We start from the raw sequence: 24,143 nt of genomic DNA, 5'->3' as shown, positions 1-24,143 counted from the left end.
CATTTGGCGACGCTTGAAGCTGACCAGACCAGAGGCAGACCGAAGGAAAAGACCAGGAAGACCAGAGCAGTGCCTCACTATAAAGAACCCACCTAACTGCGACAAGAAACAAGAGGAGGAGTCTAAACGCAAATTTCAAGGAAAATCAACTAAGAAGTCGCATGTTAGTACTGTGAAACGCGAAAAAAAAGCAGCCGCAAGTTACAAGAAAATCATCAAGTCATGCTGCAAGTCAATCCTCTGAAACGCGTGAAATTAACCATTAGTCAACTGTGAGTAATACAGAAATTTGACGGGAAAATTTAACATAAAGCTGTGACTGGCATTGAAATTTAAAGAAGACGTCATACCACTGTAGTAGGAATGTTGTGCCAACTAAGGTTAATCTGTCAAGTAACTGAGCTGTCAAATTGCCATGAATCTTTGAAATACTGAGTGATTTGAACCAGACCTCTTAACGTGAAGAAACCAGCAACGCTTGAGATATTGCTCCTTGCTCTATGTAATACTACCAATGTAGCGTTAGACACCAGAAATAGCAAGGGTTTAAATTAAGTACTTTAATGTACAAAGCGCATCTGCTGGGAAAGTCAACTGAATCGGATGGACACATGTTAAATGTAAAAATCTTTATAAAAAAAAAAAAAAAAACGAGTGGATTAGAGACAATAACAGTGGAGGGAAAAGAATAAAAACGTTTAAGTTCATCCACCGTGAATCTTTGGCGTAATTACATTTTCATGTGGCTCTTGACATTGTTTGGTGCCTACCGTTGATTGCCTCGAGCTGATCCGCTCTTCACTGTGCCTTTTTCTTCAATGATGACGTGGTCGTATTGCTCCATGACTCAGTAGAGGAGCATTCTCTGATCTGCGTCATCGCAGTGTCTGGAAGAGGGCTGAGGGAAAGCCGTGCAGCGTGAACGTCACTACGCGACGTAAACATCCATTTTGTTTTCTCATTTGGACTTCAGTTTACATGGCAACGATTTACCGGAGCACAACGCGGGGTAACGGGCTTGCTCAAAGCAAAACTCTCGCATGCGCGCTCCTCACAATAATCGTGTGTTGGCATAGAGTCAACTTTCCTAATGTGAAGGTAAGCGACTGCACGTATTTTCAATACTTGTGCCTAATTTTTGAGAGAGCCTGTACCGTTTGCGCTTTGTGTTATTAAGCAGATAAAATCTTTTACCACAGAGACCAGATAAACGTCTAGGTGTTCGTAATCGCCTGAAATAAAAAAACATATTGAGGCTGAAGGCTCCCTATCCTTCGCAAGAGTGCCATCTAGTGGATGGTTTTGGTATAGCTTCATTCTTTTTGTTGATAAAGAGTCAAAACCGGCACAAAACTCATGCAGTAAAAGTGTTGTGCAACAAAGAGATGGATGGCGAATATGGCATCTAGCACAGTAAAACTGTTGGGGAACAAAGAGTTGGATGGCGAATGTGACATTTGGCAAGTCCAGTATGTGACTGTGAAGAATCTCTAGTCGTATGAGGCAGGAGGAGAATTCAAACTTGATGTCAATAGGTGTGAACTTCAATTTTAGTGCAAGACTGTTTTCTCTAGTTAGTAGCCATTACTACTGCAAACCAAAATAAAGAGAGACGACAGAACAAATTCCAGAAACAAGAGATGGGTGGGGATAGTAAAATGCCCTGGGCTGGAAGTGAACAAAGCGAATTCCAAGACCCACTGAACCAAATGATTGGTGGGGACAAGACAATGTCCCTGGGCTGGAAGAGGGAAATTGAATTAATAAATTCCAGGACCTGCTGAAGCAAGGCATGGGTGGGGACAGTTGGATGTCCCTGGACTGGAAGAGGGAAAATGAATTCCAGGACCCACTAAACCGAGAGATGGGTGGGGACAAGAAATGCCCCTGGACTGGTAGAGAACATGGAAGATTCCAGGACCCGTTAAATCAAGAGATGGGTGGGGACAGAAGAGTCTCTGGACTGGAAAGTACCGGGAGAGGACATAGGATGTCCCAGGACCGGGGAAGGAGTACCGGGAGTGGACAGATGACGTCCCAGGACCGGTGGTGGACAAGACTCCCACAACCTGTACCAGGAGAGAATGAAGTGAGTTTCAACTCCGGTAGGGTTCATGACCGTGGTTCATGAAGGACTAGAGCTTGTGAAATGAAATTAAAGATTTTAGAAGCCTAACAATAATCTGAGGCTCTTAACCCGAAGGATAGACCCAGAACCTGCACACCCGGTTCGGAACTAACTTTTTGGTCTGAAAGAAGTCAAGATCCATATTTTCTTCGGGAGTATCCTTCCAGAACTGTTGTATCTTCTAAGCAGCGAATATCTGCGATGGACAATTTTTGTTTGAGAAAGTGAACTTTCTTTTTCTGTCTTTGGTGGCCACATTGATGGAAAGTAGAGAGTGGTCTGACTCTTCATTTTTGTCTGTTGAAAGGGGGAAGGTGGTCATAGTGATCTTCATCTTATTTCACTTCTTGATCCTGATTCTTCTCTCCCTGTTCTGGAAGTTCTTGAGGTCTTTGACCTCCTTAGTGTTATACGTTCTCTTCTCTGTTTTCCATGCTTTATCTTCTTACGTGTTTGAGGTTTTCATATGTGTTGTTTGTAGGGGGGGAGATATGTTGTACATTCATACTTTGCTTCTTAGCTTCCTTAGTCCTTTCTCTGTGTTTCTATCTTCTTACCTAGCTGTATTCTATCGGGAGTGTTGGGATTCTAGCCCTGGCAGTTGGTCTGGTCAGCTGTGGGGTATTACTGCTCTGTGTCTTAACTTATTCTTAGTAACTTAATAAATACAACCTAACTACTAGAAGACGTGTCCTGCTGCCTACTTCATTTATGTACAACAGGTAACTCATTTTAAACTAATGGGCAAACTATTTTGCTGGGAGTAGAGTGGCCTAACGGCTCGAACTGGCGAATTTAGAAGATGGGGACCCGTTTCCAGTCTAGGCCTCAGCTTCGGCTAAACATCCTGTTAACACGGGCAAATCACTTAATGTCCCCATCTCTAACAAATGGATTTTACATTGTAAGCATCCTTATGGTACTAGGAATTAACGGGCCAATTTTCTTATATGCAAAATTGTTTACAACAATTATTATCCTTGTAAATTGTAATATAATAGTTCAGCATAAGAGTAGGTGCTTTTTGTTCTGTTTTAGATGAATGGTGTGGCAATGCGTACATGTATTCGTGATCATTCATATTACACACGAATCATCAGTTATAGTGGCATCCTATTTACTTATTTTGTGTGAGTTAATTTTAGAAAGTTCGTCTAACATTGGGTGATTTTTACATTATTCTGAGTGAATGTTCTTTATCCATAAACAGTTAGGAGTACTATTGATTGTCGGCACTTTTTAAGTCCCTTTACTAATTATAGAGTGTTTTATATTGCATATATAAACAAAAGCACAGGTGCACCACAGAATACCAACAATAAAACAAGAATACCAACAATAAAACAAGTTCTGATCAATCATAATAGACCATCGCGATAGAGTAAATACAGCAATTTAGTTCCACGCAATATCCAAAAAGACAGGAGAACTACATAATGTTACCTGCACCAGTTCTTTCGTCTGCAGTTCTTCATTGGGGAGGTATAGATCAGCCTCAGATTCCTTGGCTATTGCTCACTTATGAACCTTTCCCCCCTTTTTCTCTTTTCTTTCCTTTTTACCCCTTCTCAATCTATTGCCTACCTTTTCCAGTGTATGTACCTTGGCCTTAAAAAACTTAAAAAATTTAACTGTGAGATTAAAATGACATCCTGACAGTCTCATCCTGATGAACTCTTAGAATGTAATATAATTAGACCCTTTGGCCCTTGACTTCTACAGTATGTAGCTCCTGAATGTGTTCTCTAATGAACTATATGAATTGGGAATGAATATTACCTAAAGAAATTCTAAAGAAAATTGTACATAAGTGTAAATGGATTTGTCATCTGTGTTTTTATCTGTATGTTTATCACAATGCTTTGTACTGTGGTGGATATTCTTTTAAATGTATGTATATATGTTTGTATTTAAACAGCCCTGAAGAAGTCCCAAGTTGGGACGAAACGCGTCGGCTGTACTGTTTTATCTACCACACAACGGAATAAAGAAATCAAAATTGAGGATCCTTGTTCATGTTATCATTTGGATCTGAACTTGTTTTATTGTTGGTATTCTGTGGTGCACCTGTGCTTTTGTTTATATTGTTGAGTTCCTGCTGGAACTAGCACTGTGATGGTGGGTGCCAATCAGTGAGCAGACGTTTCCCTAGGATGATAGCAAGGGAATCTTATTATAAGGGTAATTGTAGGTTAGGTGCTGACACTAAGAAGGTTCCACTATCTACTTGGTTTTCTAGTGTTTTATATTGCGTTCACTACAGTCGATGGTGCCATTTATTAGTGATGCGAATAACTGGTGTTACAGTTCAAATTTAAACATTTTTTTTTCCATATAAACAAATAACATGTTCGGTTGGGGGCAATAGGTGAGAGACATATGTAGTACATATTGAGCAAAAATATAAACCTTGAAGGTGTCCCTGCAGAGTTGCTGGTGAATGTCCCAGACATCATGGTGTCATAATATTCAACGAAGATGAAATCTCATTTCATAGCATACAGAGAAAGTACATAGCCAAAATCGAGCCTCCAACCACCCTCACTCTCAATTACAACTTTCAGCATATCACTCCACCTTCTCAGGTCATCCTTCAGTTCCTCATCGATACGTGTCCTCCACATTCGAACATCCTCAGCAACAGCCCACTCACAGAAGACTTTATTATATGATACATAAACAGGGCCCATACTTTTCAACTAGTGTATTGCAATTTGTCAGTTTGCTAATAAAAGGTTAGCACCACAAACTTATAGTGGATATTCTTCCTCTTGGGTCTCCAGTAAAAGTCCAGAATACAATGATTGTTTCAGGATTAAATATAAAAAAACAAGACCTGGGCACACGTTTATACAGTTAAAACAATGCTTGTTGATGTTTTGAACATTTGAAGAATTGTTATTTAATGTCCACTCGAATAGTAAATGTTTATAGTTTTAGTCTCAATAGAAAAAGGACAAAGGACAACCCGCCAACACGTGTTATATCACAATGGGAGGTATCCTGTGACTTCTTCAGGGCTGTACATGAAAAAATGGTGTTGAGGAATCGCTCCGCCGGTGATAATTCTTGTCTCTCTCCTTACCCGGAACAGAGACGAGTCGGTGCCTGCATTCCTCCTCGCTACGTTTGCGCTGAAGTTCCTTTAGATCGGCTGACCCGCCCCTCTACAGGCTGCAGGCACTTCATTCGGGATTTACTCCACCCTGGAAAATCCCCACTCAATTCACAGAGGTTTTCCTTGATTTTTATGATCCGTTTAGACATGACCCACAGACAGACGGATATTCAGGTACTTACTCTTTGGATTTCCGCATTTTAGAGCTTCCCTACAGCAATTTGGACATCATACACTTTCTTTAACTAGACCATCCGGGTCTGAATTATCACCGGCGGAGTGATTCCTCAACTACATCAGCGTTTCCTGTCCAGCCCTGAAGAAGTCACGTGATACCTCCCATTGTGACGGAACAGGTGTTGGCTGGTTGTCCTTTGTCCTTTTTCGATTAAGATTAAAACTATAAATATTTTACAATTCGAGTGGACATTAAATAACAACTCATCAAATGCTCAAAACATCAACACACATTGTTTTAACTGTCTAAATGTGTGCCCTGGACTTGGCTTTTCAGTACCTTGTGGGGGTTGATACCAACACATATACTGGGCTTATAGGGTAATTCCTCAGACCTGGCAGCACCATGCAACACTCACACCTCAATTACCTACACACATACAGCAAGGCGCCACACTTCCTGACACATCCAAAACCCTACCTCCAGACAACGTCAGGATTAAATATGTCAGCCTGTTTCTCTTCTTCCTAAATGATTCACCTCCAGTTTCCTGTACTCCACCACCTCTTTACATGGTCAGATCATATAGAGGAACACAGCATCTCTAAACCTGCAAAGAGGGCAACAGCTTGGCCGAAATGTACATATCATTTGAATGAATACTAGTATGAAATAAATCGTATGCATACACTTAAACTGAGTTAGACGACAGTAGGACTGGCTGGAAGTGTTCTTCAGGGAGATATGGTCCAGTACCATTTGGCGTCCCTAGCTGACCTTCCCAATGATCCCTTTTGAGTCTAGTATGCAGCGTTATGACAATACACCCCTGCCAACTGTTCTACATCAAATGGATTATGGGCATCTGCCTCTCATCAGTGAAACTAGTTAAATATATTCAAACATTCAGGGGCTGACCAGGCACCTGAACCACATGCTAATAAGGGCTACCATTACCAATCTTGCATTCAATGCACCTGATATTGTGTTCTCGCTCTCTCAAAGTACAGAAATTACCCCCACTCATATATGGCACTTATGAACATTTAGATACTATGCATCCATCTAGATACTCTAGTGTTTCTGGACAATACTCAGAAATGCCTCGGTTTCCAGAGTGGTACCTCAGTTTCAAATGGAGTTGCCCAGCACAATGACCTTGGGCATGCACAATTCCAAATTCTGGCATCATGACATCCAGTTGATATATAACCTGATGGGTACCTGCCGGATCTGAATCTGTAAGATCAGTCACATGAGTAATAAGTAACTTGGCCCTGTGGGCCAACACCATAGCTCACATTCCGCACCATCCTGGCAAAACCAGCATCCACAGCCTCCAGTTATCACACAGATCTGGCTTACTGAGCAGAACTATAGCACATTTGCAAAGCAACCCTGGAAGATGGGCACACTGATCAGCATATCTACATCAAAAACACTTGAGCAACACCTAAATATGACCACGAACTGGAATATTTGATCCACGCTCAGGTATAGTTTAGCAGCATCCTGGCATACAAAATCACCAATTCTCATAATACGTTCTTTGTCAACAAATGCATTTTGGTGGGCTATTATCCTGCCATGAGCTATTTTCTGCTACATTGTTTATTCCTCCCTGAGTACATGACATATACTTTCCATGACTCTCCTGGTCTCTCCCCAGTGAATTTGTTCTGATTGGGCCTGATTCACAGGGCAATTTCTGTTAGTAGTCATATGTCCTGGCATAGGTGTGACGTACACATTCATTTCTAAAAGTAGGGCACAGTACCTCATGGAAAAAGCTTTGTGAATTGGGCACCTTTTGTCAGTCTCTCTGTATCAATCTCCCCTACTTTGCATCATTATAGCCCAACCACTTGCACCTTTATTAGCATGGTGTTGATGCTGTGCTGTGGTTGGTCAGGCAACCACTAAAGATCTTAATCTGATTCAGCAGGGATTGTGGGGGGTGCTTGAGTTGATCGCTGTAAGAAAGAGGATTATTATTTGGGCTGGGCAATCACTTACCAAATAATAACACTAAACTGTCAGGGTGAACTCTAAAGTCAATAAATTAACCTGAGCCCAACCCAATGGTAGTTAAGGCACAGAGCAGACAGGTTTGCCTCTAGTATTTATGCCGTTTCAAAAGAGTAACAAAGTCAAAACACCAAATAATTGAAAAAAAAACGAAATTAGGCACATAACATACATTTTAATGAACAAAATGAAACCAAAACAACAAAAGTCCAATAAGGGGAACCAGAGATAGGAAATTTTATAGTTTTAAAATAGTGCCCAAAGCACTAAACGGTAATGATAGCTTCTGACTCAAGGCCTGATTTATAACTTTGCAGATGGGGTAAACTCTGACAAGGCAACAGAGTATATTTTACTCCATTACCCTGATGGAGTTCCTGCTCGCCAAATTTCGAAATGACCTCCAAGCCGGTGGTCATTTCTAAAGCCTTGGCAGGAACTACAATCGCAGCGGTTCCTGTCAATACAGTTTTAAGTTTGACACGCTACTCTGTCAACGTGATGGAGCCGTCCGACAAATGTATTTTTTTGTACTTTCAAAGTATAAATGCGGAAACAGGATTTTCTTTTTGAAAATCAAAAAAATCCCCCCTCGCCATGCGTGGTATCTCCTATGGCGAGGGGGGCATTTTTCGTTTTGTAATGCCCTTTACTGGCAGGGTTTGCTTGGCTATGTGCGAGAGTTCAAAACAGCTACCTGTCAGCCCATCTAAATTAGGTGGGCGTGCATATAGCGAATTCTCCTATTGGACAAGTTTGCCCTACGATCAGACACAGAGTAGTCTCCTCCATGGCCCTATGGTCCGCCTGCATTTAAATCAGGCAGGCGGACCATCATCTTGGTAGTAAGGATACTTCATTGCCATTGAGACAGAGTATCCTTACCTCATCTTGGTAGTAAGGATACTTCATTGCCATTGAGACAGATTATCCTTACCACCAAGATATGTATCCGGCCCTTAGTCTTTTTAGGGAGCACATAATGATCCAGAGGGGCAGGCTTGAAACTGTATCTGATGAAGTTGCATTGACGGTCCACCTGATAGCTTTGAAGGTCTTGAAAGTCCAAAAATGTTTAAAGTTCCAACTGTTCGATCTTTCTAGAGCAGCTCCCTTTTGTCACTTCTAAGCCTACCAGGACCTCAGGGAAAGCAGTTAGAGGGCAGGACTCACTGCAATAGCAGCAACTAGCAATGACTAGTCCAGATCCAGTTAGTACTGGTCAAGTGAGGACTTCAGGAAAAAGGCCTCTTTTGGCTTGTTGTGTTGCTGAAGCCACACAGGAGATCAGCCAGATGACCCTTGGAGTCAACTTCTTTCTCCTGGGTGCAGAAGAGAGCTTTTCCAGTCCTTCAAGAGTCCTTCAGGTCACAGACAGCAGATCCAGTCCTCTTCTGGTCTTCCACAGGTCTTGAAAGTGTTCTGATTGTGAGGCCTTGGGTGCCACATTCATGGTCGTCCCTAGTCTGTGGCTGGATGTGACCTCTGGATCCTCCCTGACCATAGGGATTAAAATTCCCAGTAGCAACCCTACCCAATTTTCCAGCAGTTCCTGTTTGCCCTACTGAAAACAATCCCAAAGTGAAGCTTAGTCCTAAATTTAAAAATGGAGATGCCCTTTCTCCCTTGTGCAGAGCCTCTGTGGCCACCAAGGGGAATTGTCAGGGAAATGAGCTGTCCCCTCCTCTGTGGTCACTCAAACCAGTTCTGGGGGTTGCCCCTGACTAGGATCAGAGCCAACCCTGGACTTGGTATGTAAGGGTTTCCCTTTGCCAGTCTCTCCTTACACTAACCGTAGAATGGGTAGGCCTTTGTCACTTTCAGGTCTCATCACATTCAAGTTATAAAGGTTCATGAGTCTACCCTAACCGGTCTCCCTAAAAGGAGCAGGAATACACCTCCCCACACCTAGGCAATTGTCCTTGCTCTGGGAACAGGTTTCACACATCATTAATTCCAAGCACGGGTAGACCACCAGTCAGAAGGCTAATTTGAATTAGCCTAGTGGAGGTTCAGGTAGGTAAAAGGTATCTTTTAAAAAGTTTCTATTCCTAAATACTTTTTCAAATCTGACTTGGATTGGAATTTTTCTATGTATTAAAATAGTCTTTGAATGATGTTTGGAGCCATTTCCTGTCAAAAGGTGCATATTAAAGTTTAAACGCTGCACTTTGACATTTTCTACGATTCAGCAACAGACTTGCCAGTGAAATAGCTTTTGGGGCCTAGTCACTGAAGGAACATGCTTATTTTAGTTTCGCACATGTTCCACTTTTAAATATCAGACACTCTAACTTGTGGGCAACAAGTAGACTTAAGGGTGACATTATTAATTTTTAAAATCAGGTTTTCCTGTCTGTCAAAAAGGGCTATTTTGGCAGGTCTGCATAGCAGATTTTAGGCTGCTGCGGGCAGGCTACAAACAGGATAGGCTTGAATCCATGTTTTCTCTGCCACTGCAGTGGATGGCACAATCAATTGGTGGTAGAGGTGTGGTGCAGCAGCCAAGCGGGCTGACTCCAGAACACGGGGGCTCACGGTTCGATCCCCGGCGCCGGCGGCAGATCAGCCCAGCTCCATGTGACTATGGGCAATAGCTCGCTTAATCTTCCTGACGGCCACCAGCGCCTTGACACCCTTAGGGGTAATTGTTTGTGCTTTTCAAATACTGGGTTATTATTATTTCTGCACCTTATGGGAAAGTTGAGAGACCCATGCAAAAGATGGCCCTTTCATTCAACCACCTTGTAGACTACTCAGCAGGTTTTTTAAGGTGATTTTTATAGGAACATGATGTTAATGGAGCTCTCTGTGGGTGAAGGTAAGTTCTATAAATTAGACCAATGCATTGGCAACATCCTCAATGGGTGATATGGTGTGTATCAGGAATGCCAATGGAGCAGCAATGTCCCTGCTCAGATGGGCTAGAAGTTGTGCTTGTATTGGTATGCTGAAGTGCAGTGTAACATCTGAAACCCTTGAGTAGTAATCCCCCACATGTTTTACTTTCACCTCTCCTGTTGTTGTTGGTTTTAGGACTCTGTGCACTTTCCACTGCTAACTAGTGCTGAAGTGCTTGTGCTCTCTCCCTAACACATGGTAACATTGGCACACACCTATTTGGCACATTTAATTTACTCATAAGTCCATATTAACTGGTACTACATGTACCCATGTCCTGTAAATTAAATGCTTATAGTGGGCCTGCAGCACCCATTGTGCCACCAACTAAAGTAGCACTTTAAACAGGTCTCAGGCCTGTCATTGCAGTTTATAGGGCAATATTAAGCTGTCATTATAATCTAACAAAATAATCCTTTTTCCAGGCCTAAACCTTCCTTTGTTAAACTTGTAAGTCACCCCTAAGGTACAACCTAATAGCTCCAAAACAGGGTAAGGTATTTAAAAAGTAGGACATATGGGTTAAAGTTGTACACGTCCTGGAAGCCCTAACCTCCTAAAGTTGTTTTTGACTGCTGTAAGGCCATTGACTATTGACTATCACTGAGTAATCTTATTACATTTTAATAAGTGCTATCTCCAGAATGGGAGCAGATAGTATTGTGTTTCGATTTAGATTCCGTATGCATTTTCCAGATTCATGCCCTTATATAGGTACAATTCACATTGCCTTTATATAGGTATATTGAAATCCAGTCCTTATTTAGGCATAGCCCATGCTACCCAAATACAGGCATGGCTACTTCCATCCGTACAGCTACGTCACAACAATTTCTTGGAAAACCAGAATCTTAAGCCGTTAGGGACTTCCCCTTGCTTGGATATTGATTTCTCCAAGAAATTATTTATTATACATGAACATGTATTCCTTAGGGGTTCATTCATGACGTTCATATGCCCGACCTTTACGTCAATACTGGCATTCCTAAGCACCTTCAAGGTATAAATATACCTTCACTTGTTATAGCACAGCACAGTGTGGTTTGGTGCAGTTCGACTACCTACTTGCACGACACAGTTCGCTACAGCAAGTGCCAAAGGAAGCCAACTCTCCAGCTGACGCACTGACTAGACAATGTCATCCTCCTGCCGAGAATCCAGCTCCAGTGTTTCGGACTTCCCTTGCAGGGTGTTGGGAGTTCGAGTCCAGGGAAAGAGATACCAACCTCCCTCATTCTAAGGTATGGAGCTGATTAGAACCTAGAGAAACCTTTGGCAATTCTTGGCACTACTAAACTATAGCTAAACAACTCCTACTTCTTCCCTGGTACTAGACCTAGGTTAGGTACATTGGGGTAGGCGTATTTTAAAAGCACCAGTTAAGTATTTTAGCCTGTGTTGTATGTATTTTTATGTGTGTCATAGCAACAGACAATGCTATTACAGTATTATTTTATATTACTGTTCACGCTGTACGCAATATACTTCACATTCTGTCTAACGATTGTAGCAGTTCATATCTCTTGCATGAGAAATAAGACTGTTCAATAAACCCCTTTTATTGAAACGCCCGTCTCTCTATTTCTATGCAAGTCTGTAGAAACGTAGCATGCACGATTAACTGAGTGAAATAGTTTTCATAGTCAAAATACTTTATTCGGTTTTACAGATAGAAAACCATAAAAGCAGTATTACAACAATAAAAGGGGCAATTTTGTTAAAACAACATATACATTAATCTTGGACAAATATTAAAATGATACATACAAATGTTAATACAAAACATGTTAAAAACATTCATCCCTATGGTATGTGCAAACTCAAAAGTGAGATTTAATTGATACAATAACCACAATACAGGAGTCAATTAATTCGGGAGGCTTTTTCTCAGTCTCAGTGCAGATTTAAAAAAACCAACCACAAATAAAGTACTTTCTGGCCTCAGCATTTGCAAGAAGCAAAGGGCCGGGCGAACCTGGGTAAAATTCATCTTTTTTAATAATGGTTTTTAAAAAAAACCTCCGGGGGGCATCATAATAGTGGCAAAAAACATAAAGTGCGTGGAGATGAAGCATTGCAGCCACAGGGAGACAATACCTGCCCTCTATGGCTTCCCTTTGGAACAGCGAGTAAGAGATGGTAGTATGTAAACCTAAACCTAGTTAACATAAAATTATGAACGCTGGATTTTACCAATTCTGCCCATTCTCTGTTAAATTTTTGCCATAAAGAAAAGGTCTTTTTAACATAAGCCACATCCCCGACAGTAATCATGTCGGAGCTTAGAAAAAGGTCCAAACATCCCAGATCATAAAGCAGGATTTTAAATATTTTAGCCAGGGGATATTAAGAATATTGTCCAAAGTCAGGGTCTCTTTAAGTACCTGGTGATTTAGGGTAAGGTCTTTGTTTAGCCAGCACTTAAGCCAAAAAAGCAAAGGGCGCATGGCTAAAGTATCACCAATAAATGGAAGCCCGGTTTCCTCATGAAAGGTTACGTTTGAAGTTCCCTTTGGTACTCCCAATAATTGTTTTAGAAATGTATTCTCCGCCACCTGGATGCCCTTCACTGCTGCATATCCCCATAGCTCACTGCTGTAGCTACCAATTGCAACGCTTTTTGCCTGGTATAACTTCAGCATTGCAGCAAATGGGTGTTTGCCCCTCTTGCTTGCAAAAATGAAGACAGCTGCATTCACCCGTGTGATCTCCCCTCTTTTCCTCTCAAGTAAAGTGGCCCAATTTAGATGGTCATCAAACAAGACTCCCAGGTAAGAAAAAGTTGTGGTTATGGGCCCTTTTCCATTATTTATCATAAAGGGATAATTTTGGTTCGGGTGGGTTCTTACCTGTAGTATATATGATTTAGAATTATTTATGGCTAGATCGCGATCAGCCATGAAGCTGCGTAAAGCATTCAGTAAGGATTGCAGGCCTCTTGCGGTTCTAGCCAGAAGGACCGCATAGTCCGCATAAAGAAGGACGGGAAGGCCCCTACGCCCTACATATGGGAAATCCACCCCAGTTTCAATCAGAGACTTATCTAGCCCATTAATATATAGGTTAAAAAGAAAGGGTGCTAGAATGCACCCTTGCCTTACTCCCCGAGTAACAGTAAAATCCCTTGATACTCCAAGATCCTGTGAGAATCTAATGTTCGCCCTGGTGTCCCTGTGTAGATCCCTCAGGAAGTTAACTAGAGTGACATCCACCCCCATGGCGTCCATGGACTGCCACAGTTTCCCCCGATTGACACAGTCAAATGCAGAGGAAAGGTCCATGAACGCCATGTAGTTGGCACCCTTACAGGCGACAGTATACTTCCCGAGGATCATATACAGATTGAGGCATTGTGCCAAGGTAGAATGCTCAGGGCGAAACCCGTACTGAATATCAGAGATGACTCTATTTCTTTCAGCCCAAGTGGACAGTCTGTTCAGGACTACCCCTCCAACTACCTTAACAACAGAATCAATAAGGGAGATCGGTCTATAGCAACTAGTGCTATTACTGTGTCCCTTCTTGAAAACTGGAACGACCGTGGAGGTACCCCACGACTCTGGGCAACCTTCCACCACCGCTGCATTAGGCACAGCCGTGAGGACTGGGGTCCAGAGGGGCTGGTTTGGTTTAAAGAGGTCTGGGGGCAAGCCATCCGGGCCTGGAGCCTTATTACAGGTCAGGCCAGAGATGCCTTTCTCGACCTCACACAGTGTATCATTACTTCCTCCCAATTTCGGGTATGACTTTGGCGTGGTACACTTAAATATGGACCCAAAATGATGTTCCCAGTCATCTTCTGTGAAATTTGTGCCAATATCGTCCGCCCGTTCCTTTTTAAATAGGGGTTTGTTGATTATTCCCCCAAATTTCGAGCTATTACCTAACGTGTTTGGTTCAAGGAGCTCCTTCCACGTGATGTCCTTTATTTCGGATTTTCGAGTTACGAGAGCCCTTTTATAATTGAGGCAGAGAAGCCTAATTCGAGATTGATCTCTTGGGATAGACCTCAGACCCACCTTTAGCTCTCTCGCCGCTCTCAAGCATGAACTGTCAAACCACTTAGGGTCTCTGAGCGATGGTTTTTTGGAGCGGGTAGACAACAAGGTTCCTGCCTTATTACCAATGACCTCAAAGGCATTGAGTACATTCTCAGGAGAAGAGTCAAGGGACACACATGCTGCTAACTCAGAGGCACAAGATTCCTGGATATTGTCATAAAATGCTACGGGGTCCACCTGGGACCACTTAAGTAGGCACCTGCCGTCCGTGAGTTTTAACACGCCATGCGCTGCTTTCTTCCCTTGTTGAAACAATAAATCTCCACCAAGACGTACATACACAGGATTATGGTCGCTAAAAATGCTACTTCTAATTTTAAACTCCAAAAAAGAAAATTGTAGGCCAGTTGAAATAGGAACATGATCGATAAAAGAGCCCCAATTATGACTTTAAAAGAAGGAACAGGCTGTTTTCTAGCATCGTCTACCATGGACATGGCTGAGATCAAGTCTAACACATTGAGTAGGTTATTAAGCAAGTCTCCCTGCAATGAGTGCTCAAAATGTAGGCCCCCCATCTTTGCACAACCCAATTCTCCCATGCATGTTAATGTCGGGTCTCCACACGGTCGCAAGTTAAAATCACCTAATACCATAAGGCAGTGAAAAAAAGAACTGCAATGCTGTTTAACAAATTCGCCCAGTAAGGTGATCTTGCAGGACCCCGTAGCGTGTAGTGCATTATAAAAGTTAATCAGGCAGAGGTTTACATTCCCTTGCTTTAAAACAACAGCTTAGAGATCTGGGTGGGGGGGAGCAGATTTCCTTTATTATGCAATTCAAAGCTAAGGCTGTGTAAATAACCAAACCGCCCTTAGCTCTACCCCTCATCGAGGGTGATGCGGGGACAAAAAAAGCTTTATAGCCCTCTAGGAATAAATTACATTCCACCATCCAAGTCTCCTGTAAACAAATCACTGGGAATTGCTTAACCCTTTCGATGCTGATGACGAGCTGAGCTCGTCATCACCCACGGGTGTCGTGTGCTGATGACGAGCTGAGCTCGTCATGGTGCCACTAAAATGGCAATTTCCAGCACAGGACGGGAAAACCGCCAGCAGCCATGTGGTTAATAAACCGGACCCATTTTGGATCAAGGAACTTCCCCGCCAATCCTGCGATGTTCCAGGAGATGATAATATGTAGTGCTGTCTCTGGGGGATCCCTCAAGGGGACATTCGATTGAACCTCTGATAGCACAGGGATACACACCCTTGGGGATGGCTGCCTACAGTATAAAGAGGGTGTAGGTAACTGTGAGTCCAGAGTTGCAACAGTCGAGTCAGAACTAGGACTCAGTCAGTCACAATCTTCTAATCCTGAGAGGGCAGCAAATCTATTTGGCCCCTGGGAAATTGAGGAAAAGGGGCGCCCCTCTAAGGTAGAATATCTTGGAATATGTGGAGTTTTGTAGGGGCTCACATTGTTCTCATTCTGGCCGTATCGATAGTTGTGGCCATAAGGATTATCATTACAAAATAACACTGGATTGTAAAAATAACCCAGGGGAAGAATCTGGATGTTAGAACCCCTATAGGACTGGCCAGAGCGAAATTCTCTGAATATTCTTTCAACAATCATTCGATTATTGAAATTTACAATAATGCAGTCCGCCTCCCCTATTTTTCTGGCATTACCCACCCAGCCGACGCAGCGGACCATTAAGATGTTACGATCTACCGCCGGGCCTACAAAGGTGTTGCCAGAAAGCCAGTGTATGACCTTATTCTTAAGCTGGCTAAATACTTCATTAGTGCCTCGGGGAAGAAGTGGAACATTCCCTAAAATTACCACCAAAGGTGTTGATTCGGGGGGTAAATTGATAGATGTACAGTTTAGGGGGACAGCAGAGTGGTTGCCCGCAACATCACCAGTATTGTCGCCCAAGCGCCGAGGAGCCTGGACCTGTTGAGGAGCTGGAGGAGTCCTAGCCCTGGCCCGGCCCTCCCTAGAACCACCCGCTACCTGTCCTGTATAATTTGAGACCAGACTTCTGTGTGAGTTAGAGAGGGTTGAAATCCCCTGACCTGCTGTGAGGTATTGGGAGCCTGCAGTGGGATCTAAACTGATTAAGTCATTATTAGTATTCTCAGCAATAGCAGGCGATGGCACGGTTTCCATATGAGCTGCTAGACTTTGCTCTATATCATTTAATTTAGACACGATAGGTGCCAATTTATCCTCCAGTATATTGATTAATACAGATTTCATAGATTCTAGTAGGGGATGTATGTCCGAAGGCAGAGTTGCCACCTGAGTGCCCCTTGTAACTGGGGCTGGCGATGTCGGATTATTGTTTTTTTTTTTGATTGGTTGACAATGGCTTTACACTTTCTTTTTCTTGTCCCAATGGAGCTACAATCATCCCTTAAGCCCTTCGGAGTGGACAAGCCGTTATTGCCTTCGTTAAGCATAGAAGTGTTCTTTTCAGTAAGACCACCCTCCCCTGGCGTAACACTATGAGAAATGACCTGCTTGTTAATTATTATCACTTCGGGGGATAGAGGTCTATGCAGTAGCTCCCCTACACCCTCTATGGCAGCAAGGGACCTCTCTTCCACGGGAGTGTCTCCTACTGCAACTAAAGGGAGTGAGGTACCACCTAACATCAAGGAGGAATCTTTAGAGCCCTTGTTACCATCGTTGTTCAAAGGAAGCAGGGAGCCTGTGGGTGACCTAGATAATCGCCTATTAACCATCTCGATTTCCTTGTCGATGACTAATGCGGCCCTCGAAAGGAAAGCGTACATTGTTGTAATAGTGGATTTAGCAGCCACTATGGGCCCTAAACAAGGTACCTGGGTCTTTCTCTTCCCCATCTGTACCACCCCATAAAGTAAGTCACCCTACAAGTTAAGAACCAAGCGATTAAGTCACAACAGCAAAAACGAGTCAAATTAAATGTACAGCTAGCAGGGAATACAATAAGTGGCTATCAGTAATCAAAAAATAAACCCAAATGACCTGGCCCAGCCCGGCCTCTTACGGCTCCTGATGGGCAGAGATGGGACCGCCCTTGGCCCGGGCTTTGCCCTGCGCGGGATCGCGCACGTCCCGCGAAGCGGGAGCGGCGAGGTCCTTTTAAATCAGGCAACCAGGTGCGGGCGTGACGAGCGGCCCCCTGGGACAGTGAGTCCAATCAAGTCAGCAGGTAACGGTAGAAAAGCCCTTCAAGTGCTGCGGCTCCCGCGAAGCGGCGAGGTCCTTTTAAATCAGGCAACCAGGTGCGGGCGTGACCAGTGGCCCCCTGGGACAGGGAGTCCAATCAAGTCAGCAGGTAACAGTAGAAAAGCCCTCCAAGTGCTGCGGGTACCGCGAAGCGGGAGCGACGAGGTCCTTTTAAATCAGGCAACCAGGTGCGGGCGTGACCAGCGGCCCCCTGGGACAGCGAGTCCAATCAAGTCAGCAGGTAATGGTAGAAAAGCCCTCCAAGCGCTGCGGCTCCCTAATTATCTATTGTTTCCACAACTCTGAATATATTGTTCCGGTTGTAGGGAAAACAAAGTTGTCATGTTTATGCGGTTGTCAGAGACTAATCCCTTCTTGTTTATTCAAGAAAGTTTCTAGTGACCTCTGAGTTAGCTCTCTCAATACCATAGAGCCACCCAATATTCCCACAGGGACTGGGTATATTCAATAACAAAGTGCAAATGTCCCTAAAGGAATTATTTTTACTATCTTGTAGTTTTGAAAATTACGTCACAATCGTGAACATCACTAAACAAATAATTTAGTATACGCGATAGATTGAACAAAAGAGAGAGTTTTCCCAAACAAACCCAGAAAGGACTGGGAAATATAGAAACAATCAAAAGGGAATTGGTTCCTTTCTGTGGTTCCTAAATTAAAGCGCGAGATGCTTTAAGGAATAAGACACCAAAAACTTTTCTGATCTCATTAGTATGTATCCTAACTTGTTCCAAAAGTATGTTTGATAATAGAAGTCTATGCGGGGCAACCCCCTAATAGCCAAACATAACAACCCACTAAAAGCGATTGTCCCGTTTAAGGATAATTTAACTCCGCTTCGTAAACGATTCCGTCTTTACGAACAGTCCCTCCTCGTTTGTAGGCACTATGAGGTTAGGAAATGCAAAAAAACTACCAAAATGGCGAACACTCCGTGCTAAATCATAAATCAAAAATCAGCACAGGTGCAAGGAGTTATTTAATTTGAGCATACCGCCGCATAGCATAAAAACACCCGCCCCGTCCAAGCTCACTAACTGACGCTGGAGACCGGGTTACCAGGCAGGCGTCGAGGCGCTCCGATTACGGAGGTAAGAGATAGGGGACGACCGGGCGCTGTGTTTCCCTGAATTTTAACCGATAATGGGATACTTAAACTAACTGGGTGGCAACGGTTTGGGCACTATATATCTCGAATTTTGACCAGCATGTGTCTTAACACAACTACGTGAACCCGGCCAATTAGCTTAACCTTAATATGGCTTGGAACTCTATAACAAGCTTTGTTCCAATTGAAAGACGCCCCATTCCTTTCATGCACCTTAGCGCTTTCTAGACATGCTCAACTCTAACTAAAACGCGCTTTTTATATATTTTTGGCTTGGAACTCTATAACATGCTTTGTTCCAATTGAAAGACGCCCCATTTCTTTCATGCACCTTAGCGCTTTTTAAACATGCTCAACTCTAACTAAAACGCGCTTTTTCTATGCAAGTTAATAGCATTACGAATACTAAATAGTTTACCCACACAAAATAGGATACAATAATGTGTAATACTTGTATTCCACTATTATCATTTTCTATCCAGATAAAGGGAACTTTCTTCAATTATATAAAAAGAAGCACTCCACCTCCATCACGCTAAAGCAAGGGCGAGGAGTGAAAACACGCCTTATCTGATGATGACCCTGAGTCCTCCGTATAAAGAATGAAATTCAACGCTCCCACTACTAAATACATAGTAAGCATATTACCATCTAGTTTTGTAAAGCGCTTGGCAGTTTTGTGTCTGAAATGAACACACTAACTGTATACCTAATATGATTATGTGTACACAGGTACTTTAAGGAACCAACCTGATTCATAACAGTGGACAAGAGTTATTCATATGGTTGAAATCAACATAAAGAACAAAACTCAACGTTCCCACTACAAAATATAGAGTAAGCATATGATTACTTAGCTCTATGGGTGGGCATAGTGGTAATTTTGTGCATCAAATTAATATACTAACTGTACACCAAATAATATTGTGTGTACACAGGTTAATCAAAGGAACAAACCAGAATTATAAAAGTGGATAAGATTTATCTATCCCCAGGATTTAGACTGACACCGCAAATTGAATACTGCGAATTGAGTAAGGAATCTTGCATTTATACTTTAGACACCAATAGATTAAAAAACTTTCTGTAAATGAAATCCCTCAATGTATGTACACTAATTGACTGTTCCGTATATTTTTAGATTGAAGAATTTTACTGTAGTCCTGAGGAAGGTGTACCATCAATCTTAAACACCGAAACGCGTCGACAACTTGGCTACTTTTTAATTATTGTTAACATGCAAATGTGTTGAATGTCAATGTATTGTGATTATGTTTTTATATGCAAAACTGTTGATTATATATCATGCAACTGTTGATTAAGTTTTTAATAAATTTGTATACGCGATAGAGACACACTGACCTCAGTACTATGTCAAAACTATAGTGTATATTATTCCAATGCGCAGAGCCTATTGGGAATATAGGAACTACACTACAGTAGAGAAATGATGTTCTCACTCTAATGAATTGTAATTTAAAATCCTTTCTAATGGTAACCTTGTGTTTTAAGCCACAGTTCTAGAAATGCCTCTTTTAGACATTGGCATTTCTTTGTCTTAATCAACAGCATCTTTCTGCCAGTAGCCAACGTCACATGAATGTGTCTGTCTCTCACGTAATGTGTTATTGATTCCTTCTAGATAGGGGGATAAAAGGGGCTTAGGTGTGACAGGATGGGCCATCCTGCCCGGGATGCTGTGAGAGAAGATCTGTACCCAGCTCTGATTACGTTTCAAAGGCTTTGCCTTCAGCACACACAAAGGAACTCAACACCAGCCTTTTGTCACAATCAGGTAGAGCACAGTCTTATCCATATACTGTTCTGATGCCTTTGTCAAAAGATTCCTGGTAACATGAGGGAGACTTAAGGGATGCCACAAGATTTGCAGATAGGCTAAGGTCTGGATGATCTGATTTGCATAAGCTGGTATGTGTTGTTCAGATAGGATGTGATTAAATGTAGATCATCATCATACTCTATTCGGGAAGTGAGGATGCTGAGCTGGACAATGGAACATATTTATAAACACTTTGCCTGGGTTTGTATTACAAAAGTGGTTTTAAAAAACTGGCACAAAAGGTTTATTTGGGATATACTTTGCAAAACAAAAGTGTATTTGCATTGTAAAATAGTCTACAATAATGCAAGGCAGTACATGAGTACACCCAGGCAACCACCCATGATTTTGTATGCAAAGCTTTAGCTACTAACATTTGCAGACAGGATCTTGCACCAACAAAATAATTTCTTTTTGAAACCGGCATTAAAAAGAAGAAATGTTTTTATTTCTGAAAACTTTTCTAACTTTGCAAGTGTACTGTACTGTACAGCACACTTCTAAAGAGAAAGGGTTTAAAGTTTTTCTAAGCATAATATTTTGTTATGGAAGGGTACCCCTCCAGGCTAAAACAAATTCTACTGAGGTGCAAAGGTACCTGCCATTAGGCTGCCTTATTGTGCACCAGCAGTAGGAAAGAAATGAGAAACATGATATCTTAGTAGAAATCTCACTGCTTTGCTCTCTCCCTGTCACACAAGGAGCAGCAACTTTGATTGCTTTGCTTCGTAGTGTGACAACTTTGTAAATCTGCCCCATAGTGTTTGACTGTGTTCAAGGCTGCAAAGTGGACAAGGAGGATGAGGCGATCTGCAGTGTTTTGTAGACAACTTGAAGGCTTGCAGTTTCTGTGCTGCACTGTGGCTTGAACTGAGACTTCTAGTCCTGAATGAGGATGCTGCTATTCTTATTTTTTTGTAGCGGGTTAGCGATGGCCTACTGGATAATCTTCTCATAGAATGGTAGGTTTATGATTAAAAAGATACTTGTGAAATCACTAGTAACCAGGTCAGGTACTGAGTGCTTTTATCTGCTACATTTTATCTAGAAACGTTGTGTATGCAATTATGAATACTAATTGTGAAGTTGTACTAATCTTATTGGCCTTGGAAGGATGAAAGGCTGAATTCAATATGTGTGGGTATCAAAAAAGTAACACCAATGACAGATGGACACACACACACACACACACATTGATACATGCATAACTCTCACATATCTTAGTAGTGGGTACTTACCTTGCTGAGCTTTATTAAACTTTATATGCAGGTATTAATGGTAAGAACTAACAGAAATGAGGATTAGGAAAACAATGTTCACAATCCTTTTCAGGGGACCAAACAAAGCTAACCATAGGTTAATACCCACAATGTTACTGTCAGTTTATAAAAAATATGCCGAAACTGATTGAAAATAGGGAGGATATCGCCCATGTTTTATTCTTCTGTCCTAAATACGTAAACGGCAGAAGAAAATGGATAAAACCCTTATGCAGAAGTTTGACCACCAGAAAATATAATATGTTGCGTATATTAAAAACTGATTCCTCAAAACTTATTGTCTTTGGTGTTAGCAGATTTCTGTTGACTACAAATGTTATGAGAAGAAAGAAAGGGCTAACATTTTAAAGTCAATATATGCTATTTTAAACAGGGTTATTCTTTGGGATTAGTGCCGAGTTACGAGGATGTACATTACAAAATGTGAACTTTTGAAGGTACATTTTATTGTGTCTTAACAATAATGTATTCCTTGAAATCATGGAAGTATTGTCAATATTTTTAATAGCGTATTTTTAAAAGTAACATATGCAAATTTGCACCTGGCACGTTATGGAATATATTGTAAAAATTGTACATAGGGAACAACATTTTTGTTACAAAATCAATCGAAGGCTCCCAATTGTGTAAATATAGCGTATGACATAAAATTACGCCGGCGCAAATTGTAAATAATATGAGGATTAATGTAGTATAAGTGTTTTTAGTAAGTTCGAGTAAATTTGCTCCTGGCACTCTATGGAACATATTGCAAAAAAACTGTACATAGGGAACAAAAACTTCTGTGACAAAATCATTTGAAGACTCCCAACTGTGTAAATATAGAATATCGCTACAAAATCTTGCTGGTGCTAACTGTAAATAATATGAGGCTCAATGTACTATATGTGTTTTATTCAATAATGTTTTTAGTATTTCAATTATGCTTTGATGATTCTTTGAATCAAATAAAGTTCTTTGATGATAATTGAAGACAGTGAAATGATGGAGTTGTGAAGCCATTTCAGATGATGTAATTTCCAGTGATGGCATAATACATTGCCTATGCTAATTGGTCCCCCCATTTATTTATATTTTTTTTAGGACTTGTGCCCTGATGAACACTGTGTTCTAATGTAGCTGTTAAAAAAGAAAAACACATACAGCATCATTTTTGTCTGTGAAACTAGTGAGAGCAACGGGTAAATCTTATGACTTAATTATAGATTGTGATTGGACCCCCTGAGCTCAAGTACCTCCTTCTCCACTTGAACAATGTGCACATTGGCACGCACCTAGGAGGATAAATATTTTTCCCACACAGCAACCTCCCATAAAAAAGCCTTAAAGTGGGGTGGAGAGAGCTCGAAGGATCAATGATCAGTACCCTGCACTGTGTTTCCTTGCCACTAAGCTGGACAGTAGGACCTCCAATGCTAATGGAGCAGGCGTGCCAGCTGCATGACTATTTAGATGAATTGGCAGCTGCTACGGGGGCGGCTTCTCCGCTAAGGCGGAAGAGTGCGGCACCACAGGAAAAATAAAATGATAATAACAGTATGTTATTATCATTTTATTTTTCAGTACTATTCTGTAGGGACGGGACGGGCTGGACTGCCCACAGAGCAGAGGAAGGAGTGGTTGGTCCTTACTAAGTGTCCATGATGATTTGGGTCGGCCGTCTTGGACCAAACCATCATGAGCACTTGTCATGTTCTCCACCGGACTGGGTGGAGAACATGGTCAGGTTCCCAGTCGCCATCTTAGCGCCGAACCACAGTGCTCAGACCAATCACAGCGCAGCTATCAGCAGTGTCCTGATTGACTAGGGGAGTCTGGAAGCCTGGGTGCTTCCTGCTTCCTGCCCTGGAGTCCTGAAAGCGGGCAAAGAGGACTGAGAGGCAGGGGCTGGCTGGCAGGTAAGTGATTTATTTTCATTTAACTCCCCACTGTGACCTGCCCCAGTGACCCGCTCCCCTACCACTGTTAAGTACCAGCCGCCACTGAGCTGCTAGTCTAGTGAGATGTATAGCAAGGTGCACAGCTTAGTCATTGAGATTCGGGGGGTGGGGCCATCTCACATTTTCCAAATAAAAAAGCAGAGGGCAACAAGGTGAGTGGGGGAGATGACTAGAGTTCAGGATGGACTGTTCTCATAAGGAACAGGGTTGGTACTGATTTGCATTAGGTGGGCTTCTGGGGCTTATTTAGAGTGTAATGGACAGGGTACTCTGTCGCAACTACAACAGAGTATTTGTCTTCCAAAATCAAGGTCTACCCCTGTGATTTTGAGTCAGGTGAACTGCAAATTATTTGCAGACGGAGTAAGATGC

At 42.1% G+C, this 24,143-nt stretch overlaps 1 protein-coding gene across 2 annotated transcripts in view; it reads right to left on the bottom strand.

The window, feature by feature from the left end:
- LOC147697737 (coagulation factor X-like) overlaps positions 1–24,143 on the bottom strand; it is an 824,358-nt gene that overhangs the window by 2,464 nt on the left and 797,751 nt on the right. The window lies entirely within an intron of this gene.

Source organism: Lissotriton vulgaris, chromosome 8, assembly GCF_964263255.1.
Source record: "Lissotriton vulgaris chromosome 8, aLisVul1.2, whole genome shotgun sequence".
Taxonomy (NCBI): Eukaryota; Metazoa; Chordata; class Amphibia; order Caudata; family Salamandridae; genus Lissotriton; species Lissotriton vulgaris.
Note: the sequence above shows the minus strand (reverse complement) of the source record. Positions and strands in the feature narration are given on the sequence as shown.